Source organism: Tyto alba, unplaced genomic scaffold (assembly GCF_018691265.1).
Source record: "Tyto alba isolate M040663 unplaced genomic scaffold, T.alba_DEE_v4.0 Super-Scaffold_28, whole genome shotgun sequence".
In the NCBI taxonomy this organism is placed as follows: domain Eukaryota; kingdom Metazoa; phylum Chordata; class Aves; order Strigiformes; family Tytonidae; genus Tyto; species Tyto alba.
In genome coordinates this window covers 12,637,051-12,657,855 of record NW_024881302.1, presented here as the reverse complement: position 1 = coordinate 12,657,855, position 20,805 = coordinate 12,637,051, and the positions used below count along the sequence as shown (strand labels likewise).

At 39.3% G+C, this 20,805-nt stretch overlaps 1 long non-coding RNA gene across 1 annotated transcript in view; it reads left to right on the top strand.

Annotated features, from left to right (window-relative positions):
* The first annotated feature begins 8,545 nt into the window (after positions 1-8,545).
* Positions 8,546-20,805, top strand: part of LOC116959362 — a 51,147-nt gene continuing 38,887 nt past the window's right edge. The window contains exon 1 of the long non-coding RNA XR_004405803.1: positions 8,546-8,679. This is a non-coding gene — a long non-coding RNA (uncharacterized LOC116959362). The remainder of the gene's footprint in view (positions 8,680-20,805) is intronic.

Genomic DNA, 20,805 nt, shown 5'->3' with positions numbered 1-20,805 from the left:
TCAAAATTGGCCTACTACCCAAATGTTTCAGATTTAGTGAGACTGCTGGTTTTCTAGCCCCAAGGGGAATGCTTAGGATCAGATAAAGAAGTAATTCCCTCTCTAACCTGCCTGGTGTTTACAGAGAATAGTGCTGGAGAGCCTTGAAGTACTTTGTGATCTAAATTATTTCAAAAAACTAGTGGAGTTAATCTCCTAAAAAGAAACTAGACATATCTGTCAGCAGTGTTTGCTACTCAAGTTGAATTGAGTTTGAAAACTTTTAGATTACTGTACAGGTCTGTGATTAAGTGGTCTAATAGGACCCACTGCCAAAACTATCTGCATCTAGATCTATCTTGTCTTTGTAGGAGTTTACAAAACTTCAAAGCAATCATACACGGTTCTCATAAATTCTCATGCCCTATTCAGAGGAAGATTTACAAATAAGACATTAATTAGATTTTAATTTTAATTTATTTTATCTATTGACATCCATGTGCAGATGGAACAAATTAAATAAAAATAACTGAAAGCAAGGCACCATAAAAAAATCTAGCTGTCCAGTAATCATCTAACCTTGTATTTCCAGTATTTTTTATCCTATTTGATAGACCATTTAATCTGTATAAATATAGTCTAGGATGTGTTACAATTTGGGAATGCTTCCTATGCACATCTTGTAATTTCTGTCTAATATTCTAAACTTAAATCAGTGTGTTACAGAGGGATTTTCTGTGATACTTATCTGCTGCTTGTTAGCTAACATACCTCTCGCAACGCCATTGGAAGTAGTAACTGTTGGTAACAATTACAACACCTTAGGATAGACAGTTGGCTAAAGGCAGAACAACTGACTTGCTTCTACTGCTTTTTGTAGAGGCTGTATGGAAAACTAGAAGTTGCAAATAGTAGAATGAACTCTGCCTTTTTCTATCCATTATTCCTGTTTCTCAAAAAGGTCCTAACAAGCAAAGTTGGAATTGTTAGATGTGAGAGACAGTAACCTGAGAAATGAGCATATGTTGCCTGGTGCTCGCAAAACAAGGACCAAAAGGAGCAAGTTTCTGAAGTTCACCTTGTGTGGTTATTCTGTTCGTGCCTCCTGGAAGCTCTGGCCATCTCCTTTTTACACACTCTCTAAAGGCAGATAATATACCTAGAGCCTAAATGGTTCTTGCAGTGCTCTAGTGGCCACTGATTCACTGTTGCTAGTGATACCTGTTAAGAGAGTTTTAAATGTTTCAGAGTGATTTCAAGAATTTATACCAAAAATCTTTGCTACTTGGTGTATAATTTTGGTAAAATGGAAGAGCCTGGTACCAAATTTGAACTTAGCATTTTGGGGTCTTATTTTCTGTATAAGCAACTCAGGAGTTTTTTATATATGTTTCTAGTAGATGACAGTTTGAAAGGTTTCTTATATTTAAAAAGAAAATAAAAAATCAAGTGTCTTTAAATAATACAGTAGTTTCCAGCATCTTTAACAAGACAGACATATAATGTTGCTTATATGCTTAAAACCTTTTGAAAGTTTAGGACTGCCCGCATCTCTTAAACCAGAGCCATTTTCTCCATCATGTGTAGGCGTGCATTTTTCATAGCAGATAATACCTTAAGCTGAAAATAAAGTCCCTTTGCTTTGTCTGACTGGTCATAGACTTTGCTGTTCTGTTTTGACTTCTCTCTGATAAATTTTAAACCCTTTGTTAACTTATGTGTAACTTGATCTTATTTCAGGTATTAAAGTATTGAAACTTTTAGAGAGAAGACTTCTAAGTCATACGAAGAAGGAAAATAGTAGCTGATTTGACAGGACAGTCCGAGGGCAAAGAAACATCAGTATATAGTAGTATATATGTAATTTTGATCTCTATTCAGGATATCAGTTACTTAACTGATACTGTAAAAGTCATATGTCATCTGTAAGAATATCAGATTTAACTGTCCACAGCCACACTTGCATTTAAGTCATACTCTTTCTATACCACCAGTGTATCATCCTATGCAAATCCTGTTGCTGATGTGGGAAGGGTGTAACTTCATTCCAGAGTTCTTGGGAACAAGATGTTAGCAGCTTTGCTTTGCTGCTTCTCCATCATGCAGTTCACTTGAATTTGCTTATCACAGCTTATCAGCTTCAAGGCTTTCCTGTGAAAGTGTTGCTTGCAACCACTGTCTGCTAGATAATTTGTAATTGTTACATAGCTGCCAGAATGCTTTGGAGGGAAATAGCCTTGCTTGGCTCAGCTAAATTTTGGTTAAAATAGGTCTTGCAAGCTTCTTTGTGTGTTTCTGAACTGATCTTCATATTAGATGTTTTGTGGGGGAGGGAAGATTGTCAAATTCTTCAAAACCACAGATCTCTTTGAACCACAGTCTTTGGAGCTAAGCTTCCTCTGTTTTTTCTTTGAATCTGAAAAGAAAATCAGACTTGTTATGAGAAATCAGACCTGACTTTTCTATAGCTGCATTTAGATGCGTTCACACTGAGTGCACAGCCTATGTGTTATCCTGGCATCAGCAGGCTTCACCTTTGCTTTAGCTTAGTAGGACTTTGAACAGGTTGTCAGCCTGTCTGTTTCTTAATTCACCCTTTTCAAATATATTTGCATCGAACAATTAATGGTGCACTTGTGAAGCTTAGATCATGTTTGTGAAGTGCTTTGATGTTGATGATAAACATTAATCTTTATACCTACTTGTCATAAAGGAATGAATACCTGTAACTTTGAAAATTGCTGCAAAAAAACCTTTTGGTTTTATGTTTGCACCGTAACTCTGAGTCATCTGAATGACTTCCAAATGTTAAGAAAAAAAAGTCTTCCTCCTAGCTTCTAGGATTGTTTGATTTATGTTTTGGTCATAATTTGCAGTGGTTCAATATTGTCCAGTCTGATTAGTTCATGGTAAGAGTTTTGATATTTGAAAAAAAGCCTGGGATTTCTTTAATTTAAAAAGAAAGAAAAAAGATAGCAGTGTTTCTAGATTCTTTTCCATCCTTCCTGCTTCGTACTAGTGACAGTAAGGAAATGATTTATCCTCTAAGAAGTCAAACTGAATGTGTGAGTCAGTCTTAGAACGTTGAAACTGTTTTAAGAGTCTGTATGTAGGCTAAAAGAAGCATGATACCTAAGAAAGAAAATTCAGCAAGATACTGTGAAATGCCTTAAATTCAGCCATAAGGGTATGATGCACAGGCCATCTCTGCAAAAGCCTCAGGTATTAGTTGCACAGTTGTTTGGAAAAAAAAAAAATGCAAAAATGGCACAGTTTAAGCCATTACAGTACAAAACCAGAGTCACTAGAAGGGAACATGTGAACTCTTTTCATCTGCTTCAGTGGCAGTCAGGTGTCTTAGCTGAAACAGATGGAAAGGTATTTTGAAATAATGTGGAAGCATTGGGGTAGGTGAGTAGCTCTCAGACATTCCCTTTTGCTGTCTCTGAGTTGGAACTGTGACAAACTTCCCCCTTAATAGGGCAAAGGAGGAAAGTGTTAAGTGTTGGTAAGCATGAAGAAATCTTTAACTGCTTGAGCTTGATCAGTAACAGTACTGAAAATACAGCATCCATGAGCATAAGAACCCACAGCAAAGGTCAAATACAATGTATAACTGTTCATCAGAATGACTCTGAACAGTCGCACTTGATCAGTCTGTTGCACAGAGTATCTGTCAGGCCATGGAAGGCCTTGTTTCTGTACAGTTTTTCATGTGGAGCGTTGTCTTTTAGAAAAAGATTTCTCAGGAAGCAGCTGAAAACAACTAGAATGGGAATAGAAAGTCTGTATACAGAAAGAAATAGAGAACTCCTTGTAAAGCTTTTTTTAGATATTCCAGAATGAAGAACCAGAAGTAGCCAGCAGTCCATGTCCTATAAGGCACTATTAGCAATGAGACTTACCCAAGACTCACTCATGTATTTCTTAGAACAGTAATTTAAATATTATCCTGAATGAATGAATTCATCTGAGGGAAACTAGTCTGGTTATTTTCAGTATTTACATGAAAACAAATGCAGGATTTGCTGTTAGAATGTACCTGTGTGTTGGCAGGGTTTCCTCAGCTCCCTGGTTGATAATGTACCATTCTTTCTGGAAGCTGAATTTTCTGCATAGTTCCATGACTAACCTTATTAACATGAAACACTTAATGCTGTATTCTTAATTCCTGACTCTAAGCTGGATGACCAGAAGCTGATGCAAAACCATCTCATTCTCCACCACTGTATTGCACAAATGTCCCTGATCACACTGAAACTGAAATTGGGTTGTACTAGGTGCTGTACTGACGTGAATTAAAAGTCAAACCCTGTTACACAAAGTTACAGTCTGCAGTGATGACTTGTGTGTAGGGTAGGGGGTGTGACTTGAGTGTAAGGTAGTGGCATTATTTCTGTATTAAAGATGAGGAAAGCATATCACAGGCTGATTGCTCAAAATTGTACATAAAGTCTGTGGATGACTCAACAACTGAACCCAAAGCAACTGTCTTTACTGACGACTGCTTTGCATTTCCTGTGGTAAGAGATTATGTGTAATATCTGATGTTAAAACACATCATCTAGACAAGATTTTTTTCTGATATGGATGAGGAAGCTTTTCCATTTAATGCTATCCCTTAGAATAGCGTGTTATGATGAATGAATAGATGTTTTAAGAAAATTAATAGGACAAACACAGACTGATTGTTCAGCTAGTCTGTATGAGGGTCATTTGGAATATTACCTCAGCTACCAACAAGAGTTGTCTGAAGAGCAGCTTCCCACCTCCTCTGTAATCTGAAAACTTCAGAAAAGTATTAATGTTGGCGCAGTGATGATCCCTAATCAGTCCAACTACACCTCTGCAGAGCCTCTTGGGAATAGTAGCTGAGAAGTCTTCATACCTTTATGATCATTTATGTCTCTTCCTTCCTGTGCAGGTTATATATTCTGTGTCATGCAGTATGTTACATGTAGGGAACACTGCTGTGCCTAAAGGGGCCTACAGCTAAGTTTCAAACCTGACTCGTGGTTTGGTTACATACAAAGTATCTAAACCAACGAATTTCAGGGAACACTAAATGAACAAAATCTATAATTTCAAGCTTTCTGATGGAGAAAATGAAGGTGGAGGAATGGATATTTCAGGTTTTTTAATGAGACAGTATTTCAATTGAAGTGTATTAAGCAACTTTCATGCAAGCCTTCCTTAACCAAAATTACTCAACTTGGAATCTTGCAAGAAGTTAGCTCTTCTGTCCAACCAGACCTGAGCCACAAGGTGTCTTTCAGAGTTCAGTAGGATATGCTTTTCCTGTGAAGAAAGCCATGTTAGGGAAGGGGAAAGGCAGGCAGACATACAGACAGATTTATTTCTGGCTAGTTGACATGTCAGCATTACATGTTCTTACTCTGTTTTACACGTGGAGCTGTCATGTCTCTGAATTGCTCCTAGATTAGGGAAACAATAGGGAAGAAAACCACAGTATTTCTCAACTCTGAGAATTAAAGTATAGTTAGTTCCGCAAATGGGCAATTTTCAGACATAGCAGTAGAAACAACAAAATACACTGCCTTTGTCAGTGTTTGAGATACAACTCAGGCTTGAGTTCTAGGTCAGTTATTAGGTTGTGACTGGGTTTTTTGGTGGTTTGTTTTGTTTTGTTTTGTTTTTGGGTGGTTTCATTTGTTTTTTTCAGCGTAAGAAGGAAAAATTAAAAATATAATCCATCCCACCTGAAATCAGAAAGCTGGGACATACTTCCACAAGCTCTGAGCTGGGCCTTTGTAAAGATACACTTGGGTGCTTGCACTGAGATTTGGATCTGCAGCTGTATCTGGCTTCAGTCCACCCAGAGTAGGAAACCTGTACCTCTTCGCTCAGATGATCCTTTGACTGAGAGAGTGCCAGCCTTTCAGGTACATTTGGCTCACAGTGTGGAGGGTTTGTTCTGGAGCAATTCCAAATCTATCCATACAGTAACATGTTCCTGCAATGTTTTGTTTCGTTTTTAGATGGTAGATCCAATAATCACTTCTGTATAGTGAACCAAGAAGATCTCTAGCAACTCTAATCTGGCAGGCTAGGAGCACCTTGTTTTGTTAGCTTTCCTCCTTCATTCCAGAAGACTTGGGAGGGAGGATGGATCTTACGCTCAATGTGAAATGTGAAATCCTGCTGTTTATATTAAAGCAGGCAGTGCATAAACAGAATAAAGTGGGAATCTGTAACCCAGCCTGCTTGAGCCAAGATAGAAAAAAAAAACCTGTATGTACAAGGCATAAAATAAGTACATGGCCCTCAATGGACTTTGCAGTCTTGGAGCAAAGAAAGCAGCTTGTTGCTCCACGCTGCTTCAATAGTCAGTCTGAAACATGTAGTAGTGGGAAGGTGGTTGGGAGCTGTCTGCTCTGCAGCAATGCAGCAAGGCAAAGGCATCCTGAATTTTACTATCTAACATGCCAGGAATCTCCTAGACTTTTCTGCTATCTCTTAGGCTTTGAATCCGCAGTATCCTAGCTCTGTGATGATCAGATAAACTTGTGTATAGGCCTGCTGATTACACGACCTAACTGTGTAAAAAGTATTTTGCTATGTCTTTCATTCACTGAGGATTTGTTGCCTGTCACAGAGGAGCAGGTTTGGAGTAGTCCAGCCATACTGAAACTGGAGAACCACATTCCGCCTTCCACAGTATAGTTGCTGGCCTCTAATGGAAGAGGTGTAAGATTTATGTGGGGATATTAATTTCAACATTTTTATTAATATAGGCTATTTATTTGTGTTTCTATTAGTGCACTAACTTTAATAACACTTTTTTTTTTTTTTTTCCCTTGGAGTAGTATATCATTTGGTACACAAGATTACAGCTTGCAGTAAAATCTACACAGCTTGTTAAAGTAAAAATACTGAGGTTTTTTAAAGTAGATTAATAAGGATGATCATAAGTACATGTGTACACACATCCATAAGTACATACAGACTCAGGAATGTTCTCTTTGTATCTTCATGTAAATCAACAAGAGCTACAGTAGAAAGCCAAGCGAGGAAGTAGAGCATTACCTGCCTTAGGTGTTTGATATAGAATAACTGACTTCAGTGGAATCGTTCTAATTCTTACAGCAGAAGGGAGACCTGCTTGACCGATCAATGAGCCTGTTCTGCCTGGACAGATACTCTGGAGTCTGTTTTGTTGTCCTTTTTTCTTTTCCAGCTCCTCTAGGATGTGGTTGATTCTAAAACGTTGCAGTGTGGCTACAGGGGCAATTATTGTTTGTGTGAAACTGGAGAGAAATGGGTGGTTAAGTCTTTTTCAGATGTAATTAAGTCTGAAATGTCTCAGTGGTTACATTAGAAGCCCTAATTTTAAGCTCTCTTACTGGTTTAGGCCATAGCCATTTGTTACATGAAAAGGAAAAGGGTTTTTTTTTTGTCCTTCAAATGATTTTCTATGGGAATATTAAAAAAAAAAAAAAGTGTTCTCCAAAACATGAAGACAGTAATACCAACTACAGACTCCTTGTCCTACCAAAATAAATTAGTTAAACTCCAAACCATTTTTTTAATGGAAAAAGTATCTAATCATCATTTTTTGTCCATTGGTGAAACAAACCATGCCTGCAAGTTCATCCTATGGGTGACTGTTTCACTATTTGTGTTTCAGAGATGGACTTTTACTGTCAAGTTAGTCATGAAGAAGCTTAAATTTAAATTACACTCAAAAGTGTGTCGTTTCAATATATTTTTCCTTGAAGAAAATGGTTTAAGTCATTTGTTCCTGCATTTTACCTTGCAAGATTTCATGTCTTTATATACATTGATGCAACTCTTCTTGGGTTGTGTGTGTTGCAACCAGTTTTGGTTAAACGATATGGATTTGAAAGTACAAAAACATAATCATGAATATAGATGGGGGAAAAAAACATGGAAGTAGCTCATGTGGAATTGTTGGTAGGAGTATTTTTGTTTTGCTTGTTCCATCAGTGAGAACAAATGTAACACCAGACACAGATTTAGCTTAAATAGATTGAACTGAACTAAAATATCCAGAACTAAAATATCAAAACTTCTGTATTTTGAAGTAGCTGGAGGGGGAGAAGTCTGATTTATGCACTCCCTGCCAGTGACTTTTGGACACCCTGCTTATGTCATGGAAGTTTGCTGGTTCCCATCACAGAACAGATGTTTTGGGCTGTTTCAGCAAAATGCAGAATGTGTATTGAACACATTTAAATGTGACCCACTGCACTGAAAAATTGTTGTGAAGGAATGGCCTTGCACCTGCTGGTCCATTGCAAACAAGAATAGATGTGGGTGGTCAGTGTCTTTGCTTTTCTTGAGGAACCTAGGAGTGTTTGGGGAAATGTATAAGAATCCTTCAGTTTGGAAACCTAAGGGTGAAGAGGCTGTTACTGAGAAATAGAAACTGAGCTCCTCCCTCAGTGTTGGGTACAACAGCTGAACCAGGAGAATGAAAAGTGAAACTATTACTGTCACTTCCGGGATCTCAACAAGGTTGATGATAAGCAGCAATTTGAAGTTTTACCTGAGTTTGAACTCAAAGATGGCTCAACTCCTACGACTTGTTACTCTATTCATCCACCCTCTAGCTTTCTGCTGATGCAGCTATAGCAGCTAATGGCTCAAAACCCAGGAGTCAACAGGTAGTGAAAAGCCTGTCTGCAGACTGCTGTCGCATGCCCACCACTGAAATAGGTATGTCATTTCAAAGTTATTTCAGTTCATGTGAAAACTTATTAACACATATCTTTATTCTTTTTTAGTGTGGTGTTTGAATTCCCAACAAACTAGATAGAGACCTGTTATATTAGCTAGCTTTGAGCCTGGATGGGTTATGCAGATGCTAACTTTGGTGCTACTAAGTGGCCTAATTTGCCCTGCCTTGCAACCTTCACAGAAGTTACCTTCCCCTTATAAGACACTACATGCTGATGTGGGGATACCGAAATGTTCACTCAACACAGGTTCTGGAATTAAGTCTAAACATCATGAACAGAATTGAGTCAATAATGTTCCATCTAATAGAAAGATAGCCCTACAAATGTGTCTAGTCTGTAAAACCCAGTTCTGTAATTTTACAAATATCTCAGAGAGATTAATCACTCAGTCTCCAGGTGATGGTGGCTTCTGTTCCCCTCCTCTGCCCTGGCAAAACCAAATAAACCACTGAATATAGTTCTAAGACAACAGCACTACCAAAAGAATATGGGTGAGATAGCAAGTAAAATGAATGATAAATAACTGGAAAGGTGTAAGGGGCATAATCAATAAATCAGAAGTCAGGAACTGAGTGTATCTAGAAAACCAGCCCTGAGGTTTATTCATTTCCAGAGCATTCTGCACTCCTTTGCTGTTGTCTCTCCCGTAGTTCCCTGCTGTTCTCTCATACAGTTCCTCAAAGCCTCTGACAGGTTTGAGTGACAGGACAGGGTGTGGAGCGCTTTGCTTTGTTTTCCCCCCATACCATATCCATAGTGTTAACTTCCTAAATTTGGTGCAATAGAAGCAAACACTTAATGGAACGGAAGTTTAAGAAATGAGTGATTTTTTTTTTATTAGGAACTAGACTGTTTGATTTCAAGAAAAATTATTATTTGTTTTTTTTTCTGGAAATCTTCCTACAAATGTCTTTCATCAGATTACTGAATGAGCATCCACTCAGCTGATAAGTCAAATTAAAGGCATGTCATCCATGTAACCTCTAGAACCTGAGACAAAGGCATATCTAGCTGTTGAGAGCGCTTAGATGACAAAGGCCTGAAGAATCTAGGAGCCAGATATACTAACATTCATTCAGGTGTCTTCCCCTTTCCACCAGCACAAGGCTTTTTGAAAAAAAACAGCAAAGCAAAGGAAGCCAACTAAGGTGAAGCCAGAAGAGAAGCTGTTGAAGCTTTTCAGAAAACAACCCTTTGATACTGCTGACATCCTTGAGTTGCTTTCTGAAGCTTTCTTGCTGATCTCCATCTTATTTGAGCTGTTTGGTCTTTGCTCTCTCACTTCAAACCTTTGTTTAGCTAATGTACTTTGACATGGTTTCCCAGAAAGGATGTAATCCTAAAAATAAAAAATACTTGAAGCATGTGGGCACTATCGCATTGGTAGAGATCTGCTTGTCTTCTGTCCCTTCCCCAGCCTGCGTCTGTTCTGCCTGCTTAGGTGGGACACTACTCATAGAGCACCTTGCAGTGACCCGTGTTGGTTTTGGGGTTTTGGACCTTCTCTAAAAACAGTGCTCCAAATGATTAAGTGGGAGGGGGTAGGATGCAGAGGAGAAGCAAATTGAAACTTTCATTTCTCTGTTTTCTTGCAGGTTTTGGGGTGTGAATTGATGATGATGTGGAGCAGTAATGCAGGAAAGGGAGAGGACAGAGCAAGGGAATTGTGGTCTTCAGAGCAAGCAAGAGAGGAAACAGAACAGTAGGAGAAAAAGGACAACATCTTAGATACAGCAGTTAGAATATGCAGATTAGTGTTGGAAGCATCCTCAGTGTGCCCAGAAAAGGGAGAAACAGGTATTTATGCCAAACACAGTCTGTTTGGCAAAAATCATCTTTGAGCCCAGCTCACTTATATTGTTTGATATCTTGTCTTCTAGTCACTGGAGATAGGTCATGACATTCTTGGGAGAGCAACTTGCATTGGATGTTCAACTTTCAACACAGTAGGGGAAGCCTTAGTAGCACTGGGAATAGTTAAATAGATGCAGTTTTCTTCTAGGAGTGGAATTCATTCAGCTTCTCACCCAGGAAATGTTCATTTATGCTGTTTGCTCAGGCAGGCACCTCCTGAGGGCACAGTTTCAGCTGACCCATTAACCAATCACATGCCATTCTCTGACAGCACTTGTTCTTTATCAGCCCATTAAGCATGGGCTTTCAGCCAGTGAAAACATCAGATATTTGGCAAAGCATTTATAATTAGTAAGTGTTGTGGCAGAATAATGGAATCTGAGGTCTCAGAAACCATCAAGTGTGTCCTTTTCCAGCTGATAATCCCATGGAGACAACAAAATGGAAAGTGAAGAATACCAAATTGAAGGTGGCAGTATGCAGTGTTTGGATTTACTGCAGAGTATCTTGCAGCAATCCAGACACTCTCCAGAGTTCAATACTCAGTGCCTGAAGACCCTACAGAGAAAAATATTTTCTCCCCCCCCACCTTGCCTGTGTTTTACAGGCATTACCGTTCCATTTTTGCCTGTATCATTTGTTCCTCATTTGTTCCTGTCCTGTTCAGAAAGCTTTTAATGTTTTGACAGGAGATGCACTTAGGGAACACGTTTTCATAATCTTGAAATAGTTTGATATTGAGGATATGGTCACATTGTCAGGAGGGGAGGCAGGGAGAGGCTTGAAGTATTCTTTCTCTAGGTGTGGCTGTGCAGATTTCCACTCAGTCTCACTGTTTATAAAGTGGGAATTTCCTTCATTTGTTTTGGTTGATCTAGGATCTTTCTGTCCAGCTATCAGCTGCTTTCTGCTCTCAGGCATGGGATATCAAGACATGACCACTTTCTGTCAACCACATTTGTGTTTTTCACTCTCTTGGCATGCATTTGACAAGCTTGCTTTGGCATCCTCCATGTCTTGCAGCCTGTTTCCTGAGAACTGGCTTCCAAGCTTTTGACATTCTCTGGCTAGATGTCATCTTTGCATAGCAGAAATTCTTCTCTCTTCACATCACTGTTCATTTGGTATTAAGAGCTAGCCTGTACAGCTCAGATGAAAAGCTCTTCTGCACTCAACTTGGAGAGTCTGAAGACAGAATATTCCCGTGGTTCAGTCCATTAAGGCAGTGCTACCCCTGTTGACCCAAATGGGTTGTCAGTGTTTGAGGTCTGGTTTATTTTATACTTTTTCTAGAAGGGTGCAAATAACTGAGGAAAGGACTTTGTGAACTTGTTCAGAGGTTCAGTATCTCCATTCTGTGAATAAAGAATCAAGTGACAGCAACATGATTCCACATCAGCTTCAGCTGGTTTGCTGTGGGTCCTGGCAGCTCTTTCTCCCTGGTGTCCACTGTACAGCCCTGCCTGTCCTCTCCTTTGCATTTATAATATTGCTCCCGTGACTGTGGTGAGGGTGGTAAACTGCCTGAAGTCTAGATGGAAGAAAGAAAAACAATCCAAAATAATTTATTTCTCCTTACTTTGCCAGAACTTTTTGTTATAGAGCCACATGAACTTTACTGCTGGCACAAGAGAGAGATGGGGAGGGAAGGACAGGCACAGGATGACAGCATCTTGTCTGAGATTCACTTAAACTTCTGTGAAATCTTACTCAAAGCTCTCAGTATGTCCCAGGACCTGGATGCCATGCACGTGCTTTCTCTGAGCTACAGTCTTAACTACTGCTGCATTCTGCTACCTTCTTATGTCTATAATGAAACCTATTGTTCATTTTATGACTACTGCATCGGTATCCAGTTTAAAGGAAGCCCTTCAGAGATGTGATTTATTCTTTGTCAGGACGTGGTATGTGCACCAGTACTACGGGTTGCAGCCTCCTTTTGTTTTTATCTATCATACAAATATTTGCATACAAAGGGACAGGATTAGTTCTGTTCTTAGTCTGAAGTATTGACTGAAAGGTGCTGAGCAGATCTGTGGGATTTGCACTGGCTAGGGATCAAAACTGTACTTGCAAGGAGTCCTTAATGGCATGATAACTGTATCCTTCCCATTTAAAACAAGGGGTCAGATGATATGAAACAGATTTCTTCTAAATGCCCAGAAGAGGGTAAGGGGAGGGAAGGGGGAAAGGAGATAAATAGAATGCCTTAGTTTTGTGTCGCTGTCAGAGCCAGCAGAGTGTATACTCTTCTGCTTTTTGTTTTGGTTCAGTTTGTTCTTTGGAGCATGATAGACAGTCTAGAGAATGAAGATACTGGCTCAGCAGATACAGGGTATGAGGTCCAGGGGCTCAGTTCCAAGGGCAAAAATTATAATTTCTCAAATGTTTATTTCTGCACTAACGCAACAGGCATGACTGGGCTGTGCAGTTACATTTAAGCTTTTCCCTCTGAAGTCTGGGCAGTGTATCCAACTGTGTATTGCCCTCAGAATCCAGGCCCAGTGCATCTGAAGCATGATGAGATACAGAGCACCCCGGGCTATGCTGCAACAGTGGCAGCAGCAAAGTTGGAGTGATCACTGGAGGGCATATCTGGCAGGTCATACGAATATTTTGCAAAACTTTAAATGCATGAGTGGCAGCACAGGCTGAGTACAGCTATATCAGAGTAATGCAAGTGCTGTGATTGTAGGCCAGGGTTTTACTATTGTGCCCATAAACTGCACTTAGTGGGTTTTTTTGTTACAAACAGGGTGAAGTTGTTCTCCCTGGTAAGTATTTGGCCCAGTTCTAGATGTTAGAGTAACTTTCCACAAAGCAAGCCCAGTTGTGATTTGTAGTGCTGTTTTATTTTCAGGACTTGTAGAAGATGGGCATTAGCACACTCGATGGTAAGGCATCATTGGGCAAGAAAGAATTGCAGGGGCTTTTTTTAGCAGGGTAATTTCAGTACTGGCTGCTGCTGTAGCCTGAATCTGATTAAGCCAGCAGAAGACTAGGCTTATTCATTTTCCTTGCCAAGCTTGTAACTATACCACTTTAACCTTGATATAACCAACAGCCATGCCACGGGGGTGCAGCTCTAGTGATAAACCTCCTTTTATGCAGTCTGGATATTAACCATATCAATGCGTGTGAAAGCACAGTGAAAGACTGTAAAAGACTGTGACTTCAGTGCAGCTGAACTGATCTCAACATTGGAGACTTGTTCCTCCAAACTTTTGTCCCCTTCTCCCTCAGCACCAAGCAAGGCTGCTTCTATACAGAAGCTTTTCCCAAAACTGAGAGGAGAGTTGTTTTTCCACTGAGCGTTTCTTTGCTTACCTGCTGATTGATTTAAGATGTTCCTTTGTGTTGCCACTGAACTGTCTTATAGCAACTTCAGGGGTGGGAAACCATGTGAGTTCTTTTGCAGCCATTTGTTTGGCTGTTGAAAACAGGTACGACAGTGTTCCAGTAAATGCCTCAGTTTCTATTCATCAGTTCTTAAGATGCTGCAGCTCGGTGGACACTAAGTTTCACTTTCAGGTTCTTGGATTTACTGCATTTCCCCAATGCAGTAAAGGGTGTTAGGATGCTTGTTTAAATATAACTTTTAATCTCAAGCTTTGAAAGAGAAGTAGTAATCTTAAATCTTTCTCTTTAGATTAAATAAATAAAAACTTGCTCTCGTGAAATAAGATGATATACTACTTCTGATTTCGATGTGTGCATTTTTTTTTTTAAAGATGTTTAGAAATATCTACTGCTGTGACATTTTGTAACTGGCCAACAACTAAAGTTAACTTTTGTAGCCTTTTATTTCCCAATAGAAAATTTCTGAGCAAGGCCCATCTCTTTCTCTTCCTCCTCTCTGTTTATAACCTGATTCATGCTCTGTGAGGGTGTAGATGGAAATACTAATGTCTTCATAGTTATGGGAGAAAGAAGGGGGAGAAAACAGGGGCAGAAGCAGACACATTTTCATTAAGAGAAAACAGTAGATAAGTTTTTGAAGCAAAAATCATCAGGTAGGGTAAGGGGCAAAGAACTATTTGAATAGAGGCAACCTTGTTCTGGAGGATGGTTGATTAAGAATGGATCACAAGAGCCCAAATGCTCCAGAGAAATAAATCCACTGACACCTAACTAAACATTCTACCTCTGCTACACTGGTAGTATTAGCTGTAATTTGGAACTGTTATAATCCCATGCTTAGAATTGGATCCAAACCCAGCATACTGTCTGGAGAGGTGCTCAACTCAACACACAGTATTTAAAATCTGTAGAAGTAAAGCCAGAAGTGATCTCTGGAATTAAGAACATCTTCATGGCCCAACGGTTGTTCAGCAGAATCACACATTCATGATCACAGTTTTTAATCTAGGAACCCAAATTCTGCCATAATCTCACTTCATAAACCTATATTTCTTGCCCTACATGCTGATTTTTTAAAATGTCTTATGAAAATGGAAACATCCTGTGAAAGAACTGCATGAACGTAGATTGTGTAAGTCTTTCTAATTTATCAAGTGTAAGCTAGAAAAGAGCAAATGTGCATAATACATGGTGAGAGGAAGAAAGATACTATTCCTACCCATCTCCATGCTTCAGTTCTTCTCAATTTTAATATGCTTTGGAACAAGATTAAGTAAATATCTAAATAATGTATAGTTGTGACTGAAGGACAGCAAGCAAGTAGCTAGAGAACTTAACTTTATACTGTAGTGTGCCACCCACAGCAAGCAGGAAAGGTAAGTGTGAATTTCCTTTGTATTTAGGTTTTTTCTTCTCCATAAATTCCTTGTGAATCCCTGGTAAAGAGAGGAGCTACAAAACGAGGCAGTCTTTTAAAACTGTGCAATGCTTCTGGCACTAATATATTGGTATTTATGTAGGAATTATTTTACCAGAAGTACAGATGGGGGAGGGAGGGATACATGCTATATTATTCCCTTACAGAAAAGAAAAATCAATCCATTCTCATAAATAATATACAAAATTCTCAACAAGATCTAAATTCAATACACTTAAGATGTTGCTAGGGTTCTAGGCCTGACTGGCCAAAGAGCTAAAGAGCTGGCTGGGGAAAGGCTTTATTCACTTCAATTGCTGGCAAAATCCAGGTGGACCTGATCACCCTTACTGTCCATCACAGCCCCTTGAGAGAGGACAGTTTATCTTTCTGGATAGCTGAACCATCAGGAAGTCGCTTCAGTAAGACATTTGAGGAGGGCAGAGGGTTGCTCCTACCTACTTACTCTAGGAGATTAAGCAAAACAGCTGGGTGGATCGACTAGTAGTAGGTTTTCTTCCTTCAACTGAAAGAATGCCAGGCTTGTATAAACACAGAATTTGCCTGGTTTTTAATTTAAGACTTGACGTTGTAGTGGTTTAATTAACAGTAAAAGAAGTTTAATGGGCCAAGAGCTTCAGTGTTCAAATTAAAAATTGTAACAGGCCTTGTTTACTCAGACTGGATTTGCGGGTTAAAAACTCCCAGTGTTCTTATTTGCCCCATTTTAGATCTGCCTTGTCATTTTTCCTCTGTATTTGCAGAGCAAGATAACTGAGCTACAAGTTGTTATGAAAAAAACATATACAATGACAGTATATTTTATTGTTCTCTGAATAGCTGGCTAAATCAAGGCTTGAGTACATTCAAGCAGCAAAGTGTTTAAAATTTACTTCAATTGGACTTCAGTGTCATTATCAGAAATTTCATTGATCACTCCATAGCCTTGTTTCTGATGTTTGATTTTAATTTCTGTCTTACAATGTTGTAAAATCGTAGGAATTTAACAGTATAGGGAAAGTCAGTAGATCCTAGGCTTTCCATCAAGTGTATTTAGTTTAATGTTTCTGCTGATTCTGAGACTAATTGCCTGTGGCAATGGCAAACTAGGAGCACAGGAGCTCCTTAAAGGGGTGTGCATGTTCAGGTGTTCTTCACTGAACCTCCTTTGAGTGCTAGCTTGTTGGATTTTGGTGGGGGGGTTTTATGAATGCTGAGGTAAGTCTGTTGCTATGGGTGCTGCTTCCTGAGTGGTTAATCTATTGTTTATCATCAGAAGTTGTAATATAGCAAGTTGAAGTGATAGATCATTAATTTTCCAGGGCTAATTAAGAAAGAGGCAGGGCTCTCTGCCTCTTGAGTGATGAGCACAGTGGGTGAGCAGTTAGGCCATTAACAGCAGGCCTCACAGAACTGCATCACCCTATGAATTTGTCCTGCATTTCTGACCTCAAGTCTTGCGTAAACTCCTACGTAGTTATAGTTTTAGCTCCCTCCCTGTCTCAGTATGTAGTGGCCTACCCTCCTACTGTTGTCATGCACATGTAGGCACACACATATATGCCAAAAACACCACCACACACACACACCCTCAGCACTCTCCACCATCTTTGCCTATCTTTATTTAGCTCGCTCACAGTGCAGGAAGCAGCATGTCCTAAGGCTGGTTAAGAGCTAAGGAGATGCTGGCTGTTGCCTCCCAAATATGAGGTGGGCCATCCCAAACAAATCTAAGTTGAGCTGTTTGTACTTTTTCCACCGAGATTAGGTGAGTAGAGAAGAATAGTTACTGCTCTTTTCACAACTGTGGGTCTTCAAAGGGCTGAGGGCAGTGGATAACTCTGGTATTTCAAGCTTTGTAGCAAACTTGATTGGAATTGACCAACCCATCGAAGCCTTCATGACAGGAATAGGAAGCAGAAGAGGCAGCACAATAACAAGAACCTAATTTTCTCAGAAAATCAAGACAAAAAACAGTGCACTTTGGCAAAATTCTGCTGTGTGCATAAGCAGCTGCCTAATTTAAAGCAAGGGAGCAGTTCCACTGAAATTTCCTGGCTGGCCCATTGAACTGCAATTCTGCCTACACTACTTCTCCCCCAGCTGCTTTTCTGTCCTAGGCACTCTTTCTTAAGTAAGCTAACACTTCTCAAAAAAAAAAAAAAAAAAAGGTGGTTTTAATACTAAGTGTCCTTTTATTTAGAAATTAAATCTTCTTCCTTATCTCCAGGCTGCCAGATCTGTGAATAATGGACTTTTTTCCCCTGTACTAGAAACTCTTTTAGAGCTATTCAAAGAGACCTTGGCAAATATTTCTCTCTCAGGCAGTAATTGAATAAAGTTCCAAGTTGTTCGATGTTGTCTCTCCCTTTTCCCTTGAGTTTTTTGTATTCATTGCTTTTTGCCTATAAATAACACAGAGATAGCTAGAAAAGGAAACCTTTTTTGAGACGTGATATTGTCATCTGGCAGCTACCCAGTAAGGCCCTATTGGCTGTATTGTGCCGAGCTTCCCTGAGAAAAAGAAAGTCTAATGTTAGTTTACATTAAAAAAAAAAAAAAAAAAGGAGGGGGGGAACCCAAAACAACCACAACACCAAAACCTCACTGTCTTATGTTTGCTGCTTTAAGGGAAAGGAACAGAGAATGTTTTATCTTCCTGTATAAGCAGGCATGGACAGACTTTAATGCTGCAGCTGAAAACACTTCTCAATGCCTTTTATCACTGGAGATTATGGAGATCTGTGGATGGTACTTGATGTCAGATAGATGAGAGCCAAGCAAACTGGCAGCCAAAGCACAAAGAACAGTTCTAGGTTTTTGCCTGTGCAGTTGAGCCCCAAGTGCTGGGAGCAGAAACGTCTCAGTACACTGTGCATCTGTTTGAGTCTAAGCCTACATCTCCTTTGACTGTGTGCTTCAGCTGCAACACTGCAGTTAAAATGAGAAACCCAGTAGGCCAGAGAGTTTTGTGATGTTTACCTGTAGCTATAGGATACATTTTTCATGCTATTTTAACTGCCTCTGTGCTCAAAAACAATACAGCAGAAAACTTGTGTGCTTGTGTGCAGACCACAAAATATAAATGAGTGCCGATTTAGTGGTTGGAAAGATAGCAGGTCAGTTTAGTGCCACTAGGTATTTTTACTTGCCCATGCCTAGGAACTGAAGTTGCACAATAATCTGTTCTGGCTAACTAGGCATCCAAAAAACACTGGTTTTCCTACGTCTTGTCCTGTTGTTTTCTTAATTGTATTCATGCTATTTTTTCTAAAACAGCCACCTCTGGTTAATATTAGTTCATCACATATTAGAATGTGATATTAGGATCTTAACAATAATGTGTTTAAAGATTCTTGAATTCAGAAACTCCCGATTAGAGTTAAATGGTCACAATGACTTTGTGAAAACGGCCTCCTTCCACCCTAAAATGTTAAAAGATGAAGCAGCGAAGTTAATTACTTCTTAGTCAGCTGGATTTTACTTTTTTTTTTTTTTCCTTCCTCTTCTCTGCCTAGGTATAATGCAATGGTATTGGCACTCAAGCAGCCATAGCTTATGTATAAGTTAATGAGTTTGATGCCTTATCTGGTCTCTCTTTACTATACAGAAGCTTACATTGGATTTTAAATTAGGTATTACTATACATATACTAAGATTATTTTTTTATTATTTTGAAAAATATGGAGGGAGAAAATAGCACAAACCTACTCTCCATTTTAGACAGGATCCATGCCTGAAAATAACTTTGTTTTTGTAGTTTGGACACAGCTGAGAGCTCATTCTCCAGGAAAGGAAAGAAAATTGAAAAAAGAAACAAACTTGGAATCAAAACTAAACATTAAGTGGATCATTAGGCTGTAATCAGATTTGGGCATAGTCAAATAGTAATCCTTGTTTGAACTTGAACTCCTTCACTGCCCCGTATTAAAATTCAGAACTCTGAAGCACAAATAAGGTAATATTAAGTATTTGCAGTGAAATCAAATCAGTATATTCATCTGATGATTTGTGGTCCAGTACCTTCAAACCTTTAATGAGCTGTGTAAGGCTCATCTCCAATTCCCACTCCTATACATCTTGCCCTTAATACGAAGGCAGCCTTATACCAACTGCTGATGTTTCCATGCAGTTAAGGACCCAAGTGTTGTGGAGTTTTTTCTGATTGCATTTCTGATTACATCTATCTACAGTCAACACACAAAAGCTGTTACTGGGGAACAAGGAGGCCATACAACCCATACAATGGAAGGGCTTATACGAGTGGTTATATTTAGAGTTGAGTAGAGGGTGATCCTGGCTAGCCAGAGCTATATGAGCTGCCACCTCTTTTCTCCCATCTGTATCATCTCTTGACTGTACCAAACCCATTCATACACTGATGACTACATCTTGAACACAGCAGTAAGATGTAGCCCAGGTTCTTTTATACTGTATTTTCCCAAGGCGCTTCTGGTTTGCACTAGGATGGGGGGGAGGAAAATCAGAACTTAAGTGATCTGGAAGAAGGAAATAATAGACTGGTATGAGAAATGTCTGGAGAAAGGAAGGCTTATCCTCATATCCAGAAGGTAAACAATTTTGAGAGAGTGGCTTGAGCTGCTGCTTGACATTTGAGCTAGAGTTTTACACTGTTAGTGTAGCTGAAGAAGGCTTACAGTGTCGATGGGTTTCTGGTGTGGATTGGCCTTAACAGTAAGGAATATATTCAGCCGAGACTTTGTTAACGTAAAAATACAGAGCTTTTCATTATTTCAAAATTAAATCATTGCTTCTGTTTCCTCCTTTCTGGTTGATATCACCAAAATTCCTGAGGATGTGTTTCCCAAAGAGGGACTATCCACTTTTTGTTTCTTCTAATTGTTTTCATTCTGTGAAACAAGCAGATAATTACTAGCTCAACTGAAGCATTTGGAAACATAAGTAATATCTGATCCATCAGAAGGTGAAATTTGCTTTTCTTAATTGCTGTTAGGTAATAAAATGTGACTGTATAGCTTTGTAACCAAATCCCTAGTCCATGATAAGCAAATATAGCAAGGCCAGGCAATAGTTGGAGTTTTAGACAGTCTTTTCCTGTAATGATAAGGAAATAGATTTCTTTGTTGAAGCTGGTACAGCTCAGGGTTTTGTAATGGTGCATAACGCTGCAAGGACAATGCTGAGACATGCAATTACATTTTAGGAATACAAAACCATGGCTGTTAAACGGAAATAGTAAGCTAGGACCACCACTTGATTATAATAGGGAAAGGAACAAAAATAAGCCACATTTTCTGTAACTTCCCAGCAAGTTAGTAGAATGAAGTCTGTAACAGAGAAATTTTCCTTTGTGTAAAGCAATGCCAAGATAGCAGCATTCCCTTCAACGCTACCACAATCCCTGTCCAGTGAGAGATCCTCACTTTTGAGGCTGAGATCAGTCTAAGCATTATGACTGGGTGAGGAGAAAGGTTCCTGATCTTCACAAAA